Source organism: Monodon monoceros, unplaced genomic scaffold (genome assembly GCF_005190385.1).
Source record: "Monodon monoceros isolate NGI ecotype Baffin Bay Population unplaced genomic scaffold, NGI_Narwhal_1 Super_Scaffold_7, whole genome shotgun sequence".
Taxonomy (NCBI): domain Eukaryota; kingdom Metazoa; phylum Chordata; class Mammalia; order Artiodactyla; family Monodontidae; genus Monodon; species Monodon monoceros.
In genome coordinates, this window is record NW_021703784.1 from 3,529,706 (window position 1) to 3,544,714 (window position 15,009).

Below are 15,009 nucleotides of genomic sequence, written 5' to 3' on the forward strand. Positions count from 1 at the left end.
ACTTAGAGAGATGGGTTGTCTTCCCAGGCTCCCCTGAGCAGTGCCTGATAAAGCAGGGAAGCGCACTGTGGTCCAAATGGCTCCAAAGACCATGCTTTTAACAACGATCTCCTTTTCAATTTCCCTCTGCTCCAAAGCAGGGTGGGGGGAGCCCGGGCAGAGGCCAGCCATCTCTATGTACGCTGGCTCATTGGACCAGTTGACTGTCAGATTCTGTTACTCAGTAGACGAGGCTCAAGACTTTTTTTTTTTTTTTTGCACATAAAGGGTTTATTTTTTAATTTTTTTTGTGGTACGCGGGCCTCTCACCGTTGTGGCCTCTCCCGTTGCGGAGCACAGGCTCCGGACGCGCAGGCTCGGCGGCCATGGCTCACGGGCCCAGCCGCTCCGTGGCACATGGGATCCTCCCGGACTGGGGCACGAAACCGTGTACCCTGCTTCGGCAGGCGGACTCCCAACCGCTGCGCCACCAGGGAAGCCCTAAAGGGTTTATTTTAAATGTTTTAAGGATAGGATAGCGTTACATCTTAATTACAAATATTATGTACAGAATTAACAGATTTATATTGTTTATACTTCTAAACGCAGAGAACAGGGAACTGTCTATACATTGTATAAAATCAAATTAAAACTAAAAATGAATTCGAGCTTGAAAGATGAGGTCATTTACCTAATTTTAAGATGCGAACATGAAACATATCACACTGTGGTGATAATCATGTCTCAACATATAAATACATCAAACCAACATGTTGTATACCTTAAACTTATATAATATTATATGTCAATTATATCTCAAGTTTTAAAGATCAATTAATTGATTGTTTAATATTTTAAAAAAAGAGGACCTTTGGCAGACGTGGAGAACGGAGCTGCCGCCGAGTGTGGCCTTGGCTGGATGGACTAGAGGCAGCAGTGGGCGCCTCTCATTTATTTATTTCACAAACAACAACTGCCAATTTGTTTAATCCTTATAACAACCTCATGATGTAGATTCTGCTATTTCCCCCCTTTTATAGATGAAGAAACCGAGGCAAAATAAACTTTCCTAGGGAGACTCCGTTAGTAAGTAGCAGAACTGGGGTTTTCACCCAGGAACTCTAAAATCTGTGCTCTCACTCAGGGCTCCATGCTGCCCCTCCTTCACCGATTCACCCCACAAACACTGCTGGCCATTTGCTCCATGTCAGGGTTAGTTAGATGCTGTGGGAGTGGAAGGTGGGTGAAATACAAAAATGAATCAAGCATGAATTCAGCCCTCAAGTAATTTATTCTCTCACTGATGTTAAGTGTTTCCATAAATGATGATGAGAAAACGTAGAAAGTGACAAATGTCCAATAAAAGATACTGACAAAATACTATGGGGCTTCAAAAAAGGAGAGCGATTCCAACATGGAGGATGCAGAGGGATGGGACATCAGTTTGGTTTTGCTGCATAACGAACCACTCCAAAATTCAGTGACTCAGAGGACACCTACCTGTTGCCTCTCACAGTTCTGCAATGGGCCAGTCGGTTCTTCTGTTTGGGGCTGGCTCAGCAGTGCCAGGTGATCTAGGAGGGCCTTGCTCACCCATCCGGGATGGCTGGGATGGAGGGGACCTCTTGTCCTCCAAATGTGGTCCAGCCTCACTCTCCTGGTGGAAAAAAGGTCCCTATCAGCAAGAGAGAGGAAAAGCCCTGATACACAAGCACTTTTCCAGCTCCTCCATATGTCATGTCTGCTAATATTCCATTGGCCAAAACAAGCCCAAGATTCAAGGGGTAGAGAGATCGGCTCCCCTTCTGCTGGGATGTGGCAACAGCGCACTGCGATGAGACATGCTTAGCGGGATCAGAGGGGAGTGTAGTTTTTTGTTTTTCGTTTTTTTTTTTCAATCAGGCAGGATCAGAGAAAGCTTTACAGAAAGAGTGAGCCTTGAAAAATGGCTGGGGCTGGGGATTGTGGCAGGTTTCCCATATGTGGAGAAAATCCACAGAGTCGAAGGAGCTGAGGGTCTGAGACAGGCTGGGACCTGGCACCTTTGCTGTGGGGCTTGCACCTGGAAACATGTCTCCTTGAGCAACAGGATACAAAGAAACTTACAAGGGACTAAAAATAACTGCATGCATGAGCAGCTGGGGTAAATTATGAACAATAAGATACAAAAAGACCAAAAACCCAGCTGCCACTTCTGAAGAGCCGGGAGCCAAAGCAGGGTACTGCGCATGCCCACTGCCCTCAACACCACCAAAGGGGTGGGCAGACCACCTAAGCTGCCCCTCCAGCCCGACCCCTGGACCTGCCCCTACCCTCACCCCATATAAGGAAGCAGCTCGCCCCTGCGCTTAGGAAGCAAACACGGGAACCTGTTACTTGTTTTCTTGCTCCCGCCTGCTGTAGCAGGAGCCCCCAATAAAGCCTTGCCTGAATTTCTTGTCTGGCCTCTGATCAATTTCTATTGATTAAGGAGGCCAAGAACCCTGGTCTGTAATAGGTCCTCAAGGACCAGCAAGTGCTTCATTTGGGCTAGAAGGAAGGTCAGAAAAGAAAGTTGGAGCTGAATCATGGAGGGATGGAGTGATGTCTTTCAGATGTGGGATGGCGGCCAATGGCCTATTAAGAGGTTGATCTCTACTTGCAGGGCACAGCCCCTCTCAGAGAACATGCTCTACCACATGCCTGGCAGCCGTGGCAGCACAATTCTCTTGTTCCTGGAGCCCAAGGAGCAAGCAAAGGACCTGGGGTAGCCAGTCTACAGGCTGCCAAAGCTCTATGATGGCCGGAAAAGGTGAGTTGGGGGACTGAGGCATCAGTGGCAGAGGTCAAATGAAGGGCACATTGAGGTTAAGTCAAAGCTGGGGCATCCAAAGCTGGGTTCAAATTGCCACGTGGGAGCTAAGGGTGAGGAAGCCAGCTGGTAGAGACAGGAGACAGAGTTTTATGAAGATAAAAACTGACACAACGAGGGAAGACTGGTCCCTGGAGTAGCCTCGGGTCTTGATGACCTTCCCATCCACGTATAGGTTTACAAGTAATTCTCTTTCTCTGCGTCATGATTCTGTCTCTGCGTCAGGTGACGATGGGTGGTCTGTCTTGCATCACACGATGGGTGGTCCTCTCCTTGCATCCCTGTTTAGAACACTGGTTGGAATAAAATTTTGAAAAAAGGCAGGGCAACCGGGATAGAAGTATGTCTTGGTCAGGTTGCAAAGCAGGGTGGATATTCAGGACTGGAGTTGTTCTTAAAAGGAGCTACTGTTTCTCTACCTCTCTCAGCAACTAGATGTACCAAAAGTGAGAACTGACGCCATGATATTTTCAGAAAAGTTCTTTGATTAGGTAAAGTCTTGAAAGCCTCAAGAATGTTAGTTTGTAGTCTTTATTTCTTTAGTTTTTATTTCTTTCAAAAAATTGATCAGTTCTCACTCTAAAGAAGCTAGAAGCCATTCCACTCTGCCTTATTCCTTTTGGAATTTACTGAGTACATCTCAGCAGTGGCACGGAAAATATATTTCCTTGGAAACCAGAAGTCCCACAATAGTCCTCACCCTTCAGAGCCCCATGGGGTAGAGAAATCCCTATTATACTTGAAATCCGATTATTCTGCTTTTATGTCACCTCCTTTGCTATAAATGAGGGCCAGTGCAGCTGCCAGAGCACAGAATGACACAGATACAATGTGATGTGTCAACCACTCATGTTTCTCTTTTATGAGATCAACTTTTTATAACTCTGCAGTCAGTCCACTAACAGACTATAAAACTTGGCTTATTGGAAACAGATACATCAACCATGAGACATCACTTGTCAGAGACTGATCCAGCCTCTTCTGGACACGAGTCGGTCCTTAGAGAGAAAGCCATTAGGAACGGGAGCCTGAGTTGCGTCTCAAGCTGTGTAGGCACCTGTCTGGGTCACATAAATATTGCTCCTTGTGAAAAACAGCCATGCTGAGTCCTACCGTAAAGTGTGTGACATTCATGGGTTAGCATCACGGCCTGACTGCTCATGAATCTTATTCCAGGAGAATTCAGAGTCCTTGAATCCAGCCAAATGTTACTGTCAAAAGCCTTCTCTAATCTATTTGTGGCAACAGAAATGTCTCCTCTTTTGAGAACCCAGAATGCTGGCAGCAAGGGCCAGCACCCACTTCAAAGGGAGAGTTCAAAGCAGACGCCTCTGGACTTGAGCACCAGTGGGAGGAGTCAGTCTCATATGCCTGGTCTTCACGCACGTTCCACTCTACCCCGTCTCTGTCTTACCTTCACTGCAGGCTCAGAAACCACTGCTGTCCCCAGATGGGTCTCCTTATGCACAAAGGGGACTCTGAGGTCCGCCGATAGAAAGGGTTTGGAAAGTCTCCCTGGTGCCAGGGCTCTTTTCCCTTTCGGGGTGTGTCTCAGTTCGGGGCATGACTTTCTTCCCTCAGCATCCAGGGGCTCAGCTGCAGATGAGAAGCAGCACAGTGAAGTGTCCTGATGCAGGCACCACTGGAAAACACGTCTCCATGGAAACCCCAGGGTTACCTCACCCAACAGCATTCAGATGTGACTGACCACAGAAGCATTGTTTTTTCAATATAGAGGAAGTATCAGCTCTGTCTACAGAGCCAAGAGGGTTTCGCATTTTCTTTTTTTTTTTGGTTTGTTTTTGAAGTTATATCCTCCTCTTCGGAGTTTTTGGGATAACGTCATATGTTTGGGGAGCATTTTGTGTATAGACAGCATTCTCCCCCGTGCCTCTGCTTCAGCACACAAAGATATCATTCCTATGAAAATAAGAGGGATTCTTCTAGGGAGACATGTCATTATTCATCTCTGCTCTAGTCATTGCCTGTTGCCAAAGAGTTGTTTTAATGTTCTGAATCCAGAATGCCTGTTTTCTCACAGCCTCAGCAGGATCTGGCTCACTCAGCACTTGGTGGGGTTTGTTCATGGGAAACCCAGGAGCTGGGGGTGGGAGTGGGAGTGACTGCTGTCACGGTGACCTTTCACACCTCCACCCCCAGACGGGAATCCTTAACTCAGGGCACACATGTGGTCCGCACTCCTCCACTCTGTCAGCCTGCTGGGGATCGGCATTAGGCGGAATGATGCCTTCTGTCCCTCTGGGCTCCCCAAAGAGCGAACTTAATTGTTGGGAAACATTGGAGAAAAAAGATGTCATTCCTCTACCTCATTGGTTCTCACCATGGGGGAGAGGCGGGATTTCGTCCCCTGGGAACAATGGGGCAAGGTCGGGAAACCTTTTTGGTTGTGTGACTGGGAGAGGGGTGCCAGAGGCATCTAGTGGGTAGGGGCAGGGACGCTGCTGAACATCCTGCGATGCATAGGACACCCTTCCCCCAACAGTAAACGATCCAGCCCGAAATGTCACTGTGCTGAGGCTGATAAACCCTGGAGATCCAGCAAGGTGTGGCTTCAGGGCAGTTCAGGTCTCTGTTACTAGCAATGGGAGGACAAGCTATGGACTAGTTACTAATTGTATGAATAAACGCATCCAATGCACTCACTAGGGCACTCCAGTACACAGAGGACTTTCTTGTGACTGGAGAGTTTGCAGTGTATGTGAGTCCTTCCTGGAAAGCTTTTTCTTCTCTGAATTATGTTCTCAGTCTATGTTGTCTCCCACTGCCTCTCTATTTGTTAAAATTCCTTTCTGCACAATTCATATGAACATAAATCCTTCCTTTAAGGTCTAACCAATTAGAGAAAAGTAGATCCTTCACTTAATTACTTCCAATCACTCTCTCTCTCTCTGGAAATCTTAGGACAGGTGGAAACAGGGCAACGGATGAAGCCCATCTCATGGCCACGTCTAAGATCTATTGTTAATGCTTAATAGGCATTTCTTTGTTATCACTAGTTTTCTAGTCGTATGTCCTAGAATTATTACCTAAGATGTGATTTGTATGCTGAATCATATGGCCAACATTTTTGTGTGTTCCTCAAAAATGGGATTAGGAGGAAGCGTGAGAGATCAGTTCCTGGGATCCACCGGCATCTAAGCCAGCAAGAGACACAGAACCGGACAAGTTCTCAGAGTATCGCTCCCGTCTCCACCCCCGGCTTTCTCACCAGGACCACTTTCGTTCCAAAGCACGAGTGGCTAAGTCATATCAAGGCCAGTTAGGTCAAGATTACAAATATCTAGGCCCTCTGAATGTCACACCCACTTGCTCACCGCCATCGGGAGGATAATGTCAGGCCAAGGGAAGAAGCTTGCTCCATGGGCTCTCAAGACAAAGTGGACTGGGCAAAGGTTTAGGGCTCCAGGCCACCAAGATGGCGGTGCTCTGGGAAGCACCACTCATTGGAGAGGATGATCTAGAGGGTTCCACAGTCCTTCTGCTCCAGCTACTCAGACTTGTCACATTTAAGAAAATGTTCAAACGTTTGTTCTCTACATGTGTGTCCATACGTTTGTGAGAACAAACGTATGGACACCAAGCGGGGGAAACTAGGGGGTAGGTGGTGGTGGTGGGATGAACTGGGAGATTGGGATGGACATATATACACTATTATGTATAAAATACATAACTAATAAGAACGTGCTGTATAAAAAATAAATAAAATTTAGGAAGTTAAAAAAAAAAGAAATTACCCAGTCCATTAAAAACTAACCACCCCGTACCCTGGGGCCTCTTGATTTCTGAGATGGCCCACACTCTGTCTGTAGAGTGTGTTTCTCTCTAAATAAATCCACTTCTTACCTAAAAAAAAAAAAAAAGCGCTCAAGGTGTTAAAGCAGAGAAAGCATTTTAGAAGCCGAAACAGATGCGAGAGCGAGCTGGACACATACACGGAAGAAAGTGGTCTCAAGAAGCCACAGCAGTTGAGCCTCACCTCGCAGTGGAAATCTTTTTTACAAGATCATATTAGTGGACTTCAACTGCATGCTCAGATCACCTCTGGGACTGAGGTGTGGATGTAGCCCAGCAAGGCCTCCCATCTGTACAAGCTCTAGGACTCAGCACAGCCACACCTGAGATGGGGGGCATTGCCCACTGAGGTTCAGGGCAGAGTCTGGGCCTGACAGGCACACCCTCGCTGGGGGCACCACATGTTCTCACTTCCCAAGACAGAAATCGATTGGTTTATCGCATAACTTGAGCAGAATTTGTTCCTTGCTCCAACGATGACCCAGGCAGCAGGTCTCACTCAACACCCCCCTACCCCACTCTCCCAACCCGCCTTTTCTCCCCCTGCCCGGCTTCCATAGCCACTTCCTGTAGCAAGAACCTCCTGGGCCCTGTCGTCTGGGGGTGGGGCGGTGGGGGAAGAGGGGGCAGGACCTAGGTGCTTAAACCAAGGTCTGGTTTAAGGTCTTCACCACTCAAGCCCCTCACTCCTTACCTGAACTGCCGTTACCCCCAGAGGATGCTCTGCAGCCTGGTCTGGAAGGATAGAGCCCCTTGTAACAGAGGGAGAACTTCTTGTATTTTCCTTGCAGAGCCTGTCATCAGCTTTGCTGCACAAGGCCCTGGAGGAGCTGAGCTGGCCCTTGTTTAAGGAAAGCCAGCAAATCCACGCAGATGTTTTTCTGAGAGCTGCTCCGACCAGGGCTCAGGGATTTCGCCCTGCCTGGTATCACATAGCACGCGGGAGGATGGGACTTCTCATTGTGGAGCAGGAAGTATATTACAAGAAATCAAAATGTAAGTGGGTTCTTTTTGATTAGGCCATGTTTTTCCTCTCCTGTTTTTCTTTGCATAACCTTATCACTCAGCTCCTTTATTTTTCCCCTCTGCCCTCCTTGGCTCTCATGCCCACTCTGGTCTGCAGGACAAACTCAACCCACCAGGCGCTCTGGGTGGCATGGTTTCTAGCTCCACTCCAACCTCATCAGAGGCTCACTAAGGCTTTACTCACCTCATTTTCTTATCTGACACAGAAATCCTACTCCACCTAGTTTCTCAGAGCTCAGGAGACCTCTGACTTACAACCCAAGAGGCCAGAGAGAAGGATGCTTTGTCCAGAGCGCAGCCTGATTCCTGCTCCCAGGATGGTCAGCATCGCCTCCCTCCTGCTGCCTGCCCTTCTCAGTTGCCCACATCCCCGACCAGAACCTGCCCTGCACACAAGCATCTGATATGCTTTAAGGGGTGAAACAGACTCCCCACACCTCATATTTCTTTAACAGTGTACAAGGCATTTCATTTCATAATTTGGGATGAAACGGTCAATGCAAGTCCCCTGCGAGAGGGATGGGAACCGAATTCAAGGTTTGGCACCAATGGTCTCGTCTCAGCTCAAAGCAGAGGTTTGTTTGTGTTTGTTTGCAAGCCTGCTTGGGTTTAGCTCTGGGCTTCTGTTTAAGAGGGTTGAGGGCAGTGGGACAAGAGAACAGCAAAGAAGCACTGGTTCCTAAAAAGGAAAGGCCGATGGGAGACAAGTCCCGTCTCCTTCACAGCTTTGATTAGGCCTCCTCTGCTAACCCCCCCATCCGCAGGCATCTCCTCGTCCACCTCTGCATTAGCCCGACCTGCGGCGATGCCAACACGGGCTCCTTCGCCCCGTCTGCCTCACAACCAGCCTCTATCCATTCGTTAGTTTCCCACGAAGTGCTTTCCCCAGAAATTGAGAAATGAGCCTGCGTCCCAGAAGACGACGGTTTTGCTTCTTCATAACCAAGAAATCTTGAAAGGATCAGAAGTAGAAGGAAAACACGGCAAAGGAGGGAAGGGCCCTAGTGGGGGAGGAAATGAAAGGCAGGGTGAGACCCTGTCGAAAACTCAAAGTAGCTAAACTGTGCTAAATGAGCTTAGATAACGCGGCAATGCATCTTTGGACCGGTCCTGGGCCTGCTTGTCGACTCACGCATTGCTCCTCACACCCCATCTGCTCCGTCTCTCAGGGGCCGACCCTGCGGGCTGTGTTTCTCAAACTGCTGTAGCAGCAGGGTTCCGCTGAGTTCAGCCATGGAGGCCGCCAGCCGGAGACAGGGCGGCAGGGTTGGGGAGAGGAAGGTGGGGAATCTCCTCCGCCTTCTCTGCCTCGTACAATTTGTATGTCAGTATTTCTTATTGTTGGCCCCAAAACAAAACAAACAAATCCACTCTACAGGGAGCTCAGGCTTTTATGACCCACATTATAGGAGGGATGGAGAGACCTCCAGAGAGAGCCTGGTCTCTGTCCTCACATCTTCCCCAAACACTGTGCCCAACTGTTCTCACCTGCCTCGTTTCTTCGGGGGTTTTTGGCGGGAAGGTGACTGAAGGTCCTGAAGGTGGTGAAATCAACCTTCAGTTCCACCTGGCATCATGGCCACGTTACGTGGGCTGCTTTGGTTCCCAATCAAACGCCGTGAGCGGCCTCCTGCTTCCTGCTTTATAAAATCTAACATTTGGATGCCTTTGCTTCTTCCTGTGATGCCGCGAGACCTGCGTGTAGACGTTCATCCTATTATAAAATGTGTCCTGCTTGTACGAGTCTACCAGCTAGTCTGTACTCATTAATCCGCTCATAACAAATAGGTCATTTTATCACTCCCTAAAGAAAAAAGTGACGCTTTCCAAATTTGCTGCCCTGTTAAACGCTATTCAGAAACCAAACAGTTGAGTGCCTCTCATTATGGTGATTAGCTCCCGGGGCCTGGACTCTAGTCTGGATGTTGTAGTAAGTTGGAGAGAGAAATCTCAAGTCCGAACTCCCCCACGTTAAACTCTCAACCCAACCTTTTATTTTATTTGACTTTCAAGCTCTGAAGTAGTTTTGTACGCTAAACAGCTGACTCACGGCACGTGATGCCAAGGATGATTTTTCAGAGCAGGGGTCCCGGGGAGGAGGAAGCAGGTAGTCTGAGAATGCAGAATCCCATCCCGTCCATCCCATCATCTCGGCGTCTCTGGTCCCATCGCGGCTGACAATTGTTCAAGGAGCAGATTGTAACCTGGGGAGTCAGATTTGGGAACATGTACAATGTCACTCCAGCCCTCCAACTGCCTCTCCCAGCCTTCGATCTTTTCTGAAAGCAGTGGCGTGGACAGTGAGACAAGAAGAAAGCTAGAAGAGTGGGTTAGGTCAAGGGTCTTTCAGAAAGGAGATTATTCCTAAAACAGCTTTCCTCTCTAGTGGCCTCTCTCTCCTCCCCATCACTACCAAGGTGCTAAACAATGCAACCACCCGAGGAGCCCTCACAGCACCCACTCTTCCCCCAGCTCTGCACCCTGACCCCCACCACCTGCTGGAATTGCTCTGTCACAGGTCACCTCCCACTGTCCGGTAATTAAATTCAGGGACATGTCTGCCTTCACCTCCCAGATGCAACTGCAGGATTGGACCATGCTGTGTGTCTCCATCCTTCCTCTCTCCATTCTCCGCTCTCTTCCTCCATCCCAGGGCAAATACTATCAGAGTCGACTGCAAATGCCTCTCCTCCTTCCCTATTCCTGTTGGCACGGTGGGGAGCGAGGCATTAGGGAATGTGAGCCAATTGTCCGCATTAGCCTTTTACTAGCTCCCAGTTAGAGTTTTGCTTCGGTTCGCACCCCCCTGGGACACACACCTGTACCACAGTAGAAGTCATACATTGTAACTGCCCTGCTCAAAAATATCCCACTCTGCTTCATGCACAGAGTACAATAAGCATGACCAAATCTGGCCCCCCAGTCCTCCTCAGCCTCCGTTGCAGCCCTGCCCCCTCACACATCTAGCTCCCGGCTTGCTCACCACATCCTGACGAGCTCATCACTCCCCACCAGCTCCTGCATGCTCTTTCTGTCATCTCTGCTTCAAGTCGTAGGGAGAATCCTGTCTCCAGCGTGAAGCTTGTCCTGAATCCGTTTAACTGAATGCGATTGCTTCTTTTTTAAAAACCAAGAGAAAATTTCCCCCTTAAAATGAGCAATTATATGTTTAAGTTTGCAATGTAAAATAAACATTTTTTAAAAGGAAGGTATAGCTTAAATCCCACTTGACAAGCCCACCCAATCCCAGACCCCTCCTGGCGCATTCACACACACCCGTGGATGTAAAATCGCCAGATGGGGGCTCAGGACCCACTCCTTGTGCCGGCTGCCACTTCTACTGCCGGTACCATCTTTACTTGGTTGGAGACCACTCCTCGGAATGTTGGGGGGTCTGGCTTCTCACTTTACTTTGCTTCTCTCTATCAAATGTCTTTTAGAAATTCCTAATAATTTCTAGTTAACCGAAGTCATCTCTTTAATTTGCAGTCCTGTTAGGAATTTCCGTAGTTGGTGATAGTACACCTTTCCTGTCAGTTTTAGGACAGGAAAGAAACGGAGCCACGGGGGTTCAGTTTCCCATCTTGATGGTCTGCGCACCCCTTGTTTTAGTTCAACGTTCTGCCTCAAAATATTTGCTGCTCACAGTCCTCTTCACTAGGGGGTCTCTGGGCTTTCTACGATACCTAGCGAGAGTGGCTGGCAGGAGCTCAATAAGTACACACAGTTTCAATAAATGATAGGAACATTTTTTTTTTCTCGCCCACATGACTCAATATCAACAGCACGATGCTAGGAAGCTCTGATCACTGTCGGGGACTCATTTCAACATGGATGCATTCTTAGAGGGTCTTCCCTGCTTACCTTTATAACTGGAGGTTTTGGTCTATTTGATCATAGAACAGACAGCGTTTTATGGGCTGTAAATGGAGACAAAGTTACAGGAAGGAAAGGAGTAGCCAAGAAGCACAAGAGGCCTTTTTTTTCCCCCCTTTTGGCCTCGCCGCATGGCTTGTGGGATCTTAGTTCCCTGACCAGGGATTGAACCAGAACCCACAGCGGTGAAAGCGCCGAGTCCTAACCACGGGACCACCAGGGAATTCCCAGAAGCAGAAGAGGCCTTAACAGCTGCCCACTCCCCAGAAGTTCAGAGAGATGTTGGGGAGAACTTTGGAAATCCATAGGCAATGGGGTTGGAAAGTTCCCGCTCATTGTGCCCAATCTCAAAAGAGGCAGGGAGGCCTCAGCTGACAGTCGAAAACCAAAAGCAGAATATGCAAAATTATAAATACACACACACACACACACACACACACACACACCCCTCAAAAGACAGGATGGAACGCTGTGAAGAATAAATGCCCATGGTTGGATAAGTCTGGCTGAACAAGTACACTTTTCAGCCTTCCTTCTCCAATCCCCCCAAAATGTATGTTTTTAAATCTAAAACAGTACTAGGGGAAAGAAGAAAGAAAGAAGAAATAACTAACATACAGGGATAAAGGAACTTTTAAAATAGCAGCTAAATATAAACTAGAGTAGAAAGGATATAAAGCTGTGAAAATAGTCAAATTCAATTAACAGGGAGAAAGATGAACCACTTTTAAGGGAGTGAATTTAGGAGAATATATTAGTAATAAAGTATTCTAATTATATTTAGGAAAAATACATTTATATCATCAATGTGTTTAATGGCTTTAAGGTAAAGAAAATTTGTAAGATTTATGCGTTATTATGCAAAGTTTTAATAGCATATGAATTGAGTGATCTACCTCTGCTTGTCAGTTACTGAGCCCCTGGTGGAAATTCCAGCAAGATGGACCCAGCCAGTCATCCCCATGCTTTCACAATTAATATTCTCCCCTTAGCCAGCTCCTCTAAATTCTGATATAAAATGGGCTTGAATGATTCTGAGAAAGGCCAAAATAAATATCCATTGTAGGTGAGATTTCTAGAAACTTGGGGGTAAAAGAGAGAAGGCTCCATAGCTTCTTTTTTTTAAAATATCACCCATCTTATAAGCCTTTACCACCTTCTTCCCAATTCTCCTTCCAGAAGGACCCTGATACGTGTTTCAAGCATGTGTCATACCCCTAAGCCAGCACTTCTCCAATCAGGCCTCAGGCTGATGTGAAAGCAGCTTGTAACCAACAGGAAGGCAGAAGGTTCAGGAGGAAACCAAAGCTTCCATGTGAGTCGTCCAGCAGCCTCAAGCAACTTCTGTGACACACATACCAGAAGTCTTCGAGAAATCTTATCTCCCTCAGCGCTTTCTGGAGTTTAAAGGGTTAAGTCAAAATGGGCTGATTTATGCTGGCTGTGGGTGTTGGAAGCATGTAAAGTAGAAGGGATTCTAAATTGGGTGTCAGCCCAGGACCCGGTCAGCTCACAGCAGCTTTCTGACATAGACAAGGAAGTTTCCCCAGGCCTCAGGTCCTCCGTCTATAAAATGACAAGCTGAATTAGACGAAATCAGAGTTGTATAAACAAGACTCTGGCCAAATGCCTCATGGTCATTGTGACAGTTCATCTACAGCCCAATTCTATGTGGTGTGTATATTATCTCCATTTTACAGAGCATTTCTTTTTGAAAGTTTTTTGAGGGACTTCCCTGGCGGTCCAGTGGCTAAGATTCCACGCTTCCAATGCAGGGGGCACAGGTTCGATCCCTAGTCAGGGATCTAAGGTTCCACATGCTGTGCTGCGTGGCCAAAAAAAAAAAAAAAATTTATTGAAGTATAGTTGAATACAGAGCATCTCTAACATCCTTACTCATTCTAATATTTTTAGACTCTAGATAATTAAGTTTCCTATCCATTTGGATTCTTATTTTTCTGCAAAGTTACTTGAATTTATTTTTTAAGGGGTTTATTATAGGCACTTCTAAAATGAAGAGAAGTAATTGCCCAATGGACTCAGGAAACGAGGCTGCTAATTTGGATGCTAAGATGGTTTCTGATTGCACTGATGAACTCTCTATTCTTCCTGAATTCACCAGCAATTCATTTCTTCCAGCTCGAGAGACTTGATTCATCTGCACCCTCAGATGTACCATATGCTGACTTCTGCTACAGCTCAGGATCATTCTGGACAGAGGTACGATGAGGTGATGAGGTCCAACCAAGAGGCTACAGGACTGGGCTTCTCCCCGTCTCCGGAGTCCCACTCAGCACAGGGATTTATGTTGGCCTCTCCCAGAACTGTGGAAGGCTACCTAATGTTTCAGTCAAGTGCAGCTGACTGGGGTCTTTAACTGGTGGTTGGTCATGGCTGGACCGACCGCTGATCCTCTGGTATTTCCAGCAGGTGCAAAGTGGGAAAAGCCATCAAGTCTGAATTAAACGAGAAAAGCCCCAGAGATGAGGCAAACATTGCTCAAGTTTTAAAAGACATTTATTTTGAAGCACCTGCAATGTGGAATGATTTGAAGGACTTCAGTTTCAGGCCCCTCTGCAGCCCAAGTCCAGTAGGAACCCTGGGGACTGTGCAGCCACTTGGAAGGTGATAGAAATTCTAAAAGACTTATTCTTAGGAAAGTCATAGCCAAAAAACCCTTCCAGGCATCTCTAGCTGTGATTCCTCTTAAAGTCCGGGGGAGGTCCATGACCATCTGGCTTCCAAGATGAAGAAATCACAACTGTATCTGAAAGATACCAGGGCAGCGAGGAAAATGTGAAAGGTCTGGTCAGTGAACCCATTTGTTGTATCTTTGTGACATCAACCAGTGTTTCATTTCCCCAGGGTAGCCCTGGTTTTGGGGAATCAACTTCCAGCCCAGTTCTGCCACTTGCTAACAGTGAGATTTGGGGGACACCAGCCCCCCATATCTCTGGCTTCGGTTTCCAGACCTAAAAAATCAGTGCTGGACAGGTTGAGGTTCTTTTAGCCATAGCAAAATTGACTCTATAAAATACACCATTTTTTCTGTTGTCATGGAGACAGACTGGGGCTCCATTAAGCCCACCAGCTCCCTCACAGGACTTACCTGAGGCCGGTCCCATCTTCAGAAGCTCAGGGCAGGGAATCTGTGTGGGACAGGAGCCTGCAGCCTGCAGGCGTCAGGGCAGCTTCACCTCGGGAGGGTTTGTCCTCCAAGCGCACACTCTTCTAAAAGGAGAGAAGTGGATTTAGTAAACTTTGGGGAGAGGTGAGTGGCCGCGTTCTAAACACTAAATGAACAGAGGGCTCAGGGACCAAGCTGGCCGACAAGAGTTGTTTTTAAATCAGTATTCTGCAAAAGGGGTACAAGAACATTTTTCCAGGGGCTCTTCAGGCATTGACAGTCTTGAGGAAATTAATTTTCAGATGCTCGATTTAAATTTGTATTTTTTTCTGCCTAA

General features: G+C 47.3%; 1 long non-coding RNA gene across 3 annotated transcripts; it reads right to left on the reverse strand.

The window, feature by feature from the left end:
* Positions 1-419: 419 nt before the first annotated feature.
* Positions 420-14,310, reverse strand: LOC114886771. 3 transcript variants are annotated; one of them, XR_003791414.1, is made up of 8 exons: positions 14,077-14,310; positions 10,653-10,786; positions 10,238-10,372; positions 9,720-9,873; positions 9,158-9,364; positions 2,941-3,111; positions 1,480-1,636; positions 420-480 (listed from the first exon to the last, which is right to left on the reverse strand). It is a non-coding gene; the product is annotated as an uncharacterized LOC114886771 (long non-coding RNA). The 3 variants fall into 3 exon arrangements; XR_003791415.1 differs by lacking the exon at positions 10,238-10,372; XR_003791413.1 differs by lacking the exon at positions 14,077-14,310 and having other exon boundaries at positions 10,653-11,066.
* Positions 14,311-15,009: the final 699 nt, after the last annotated feature.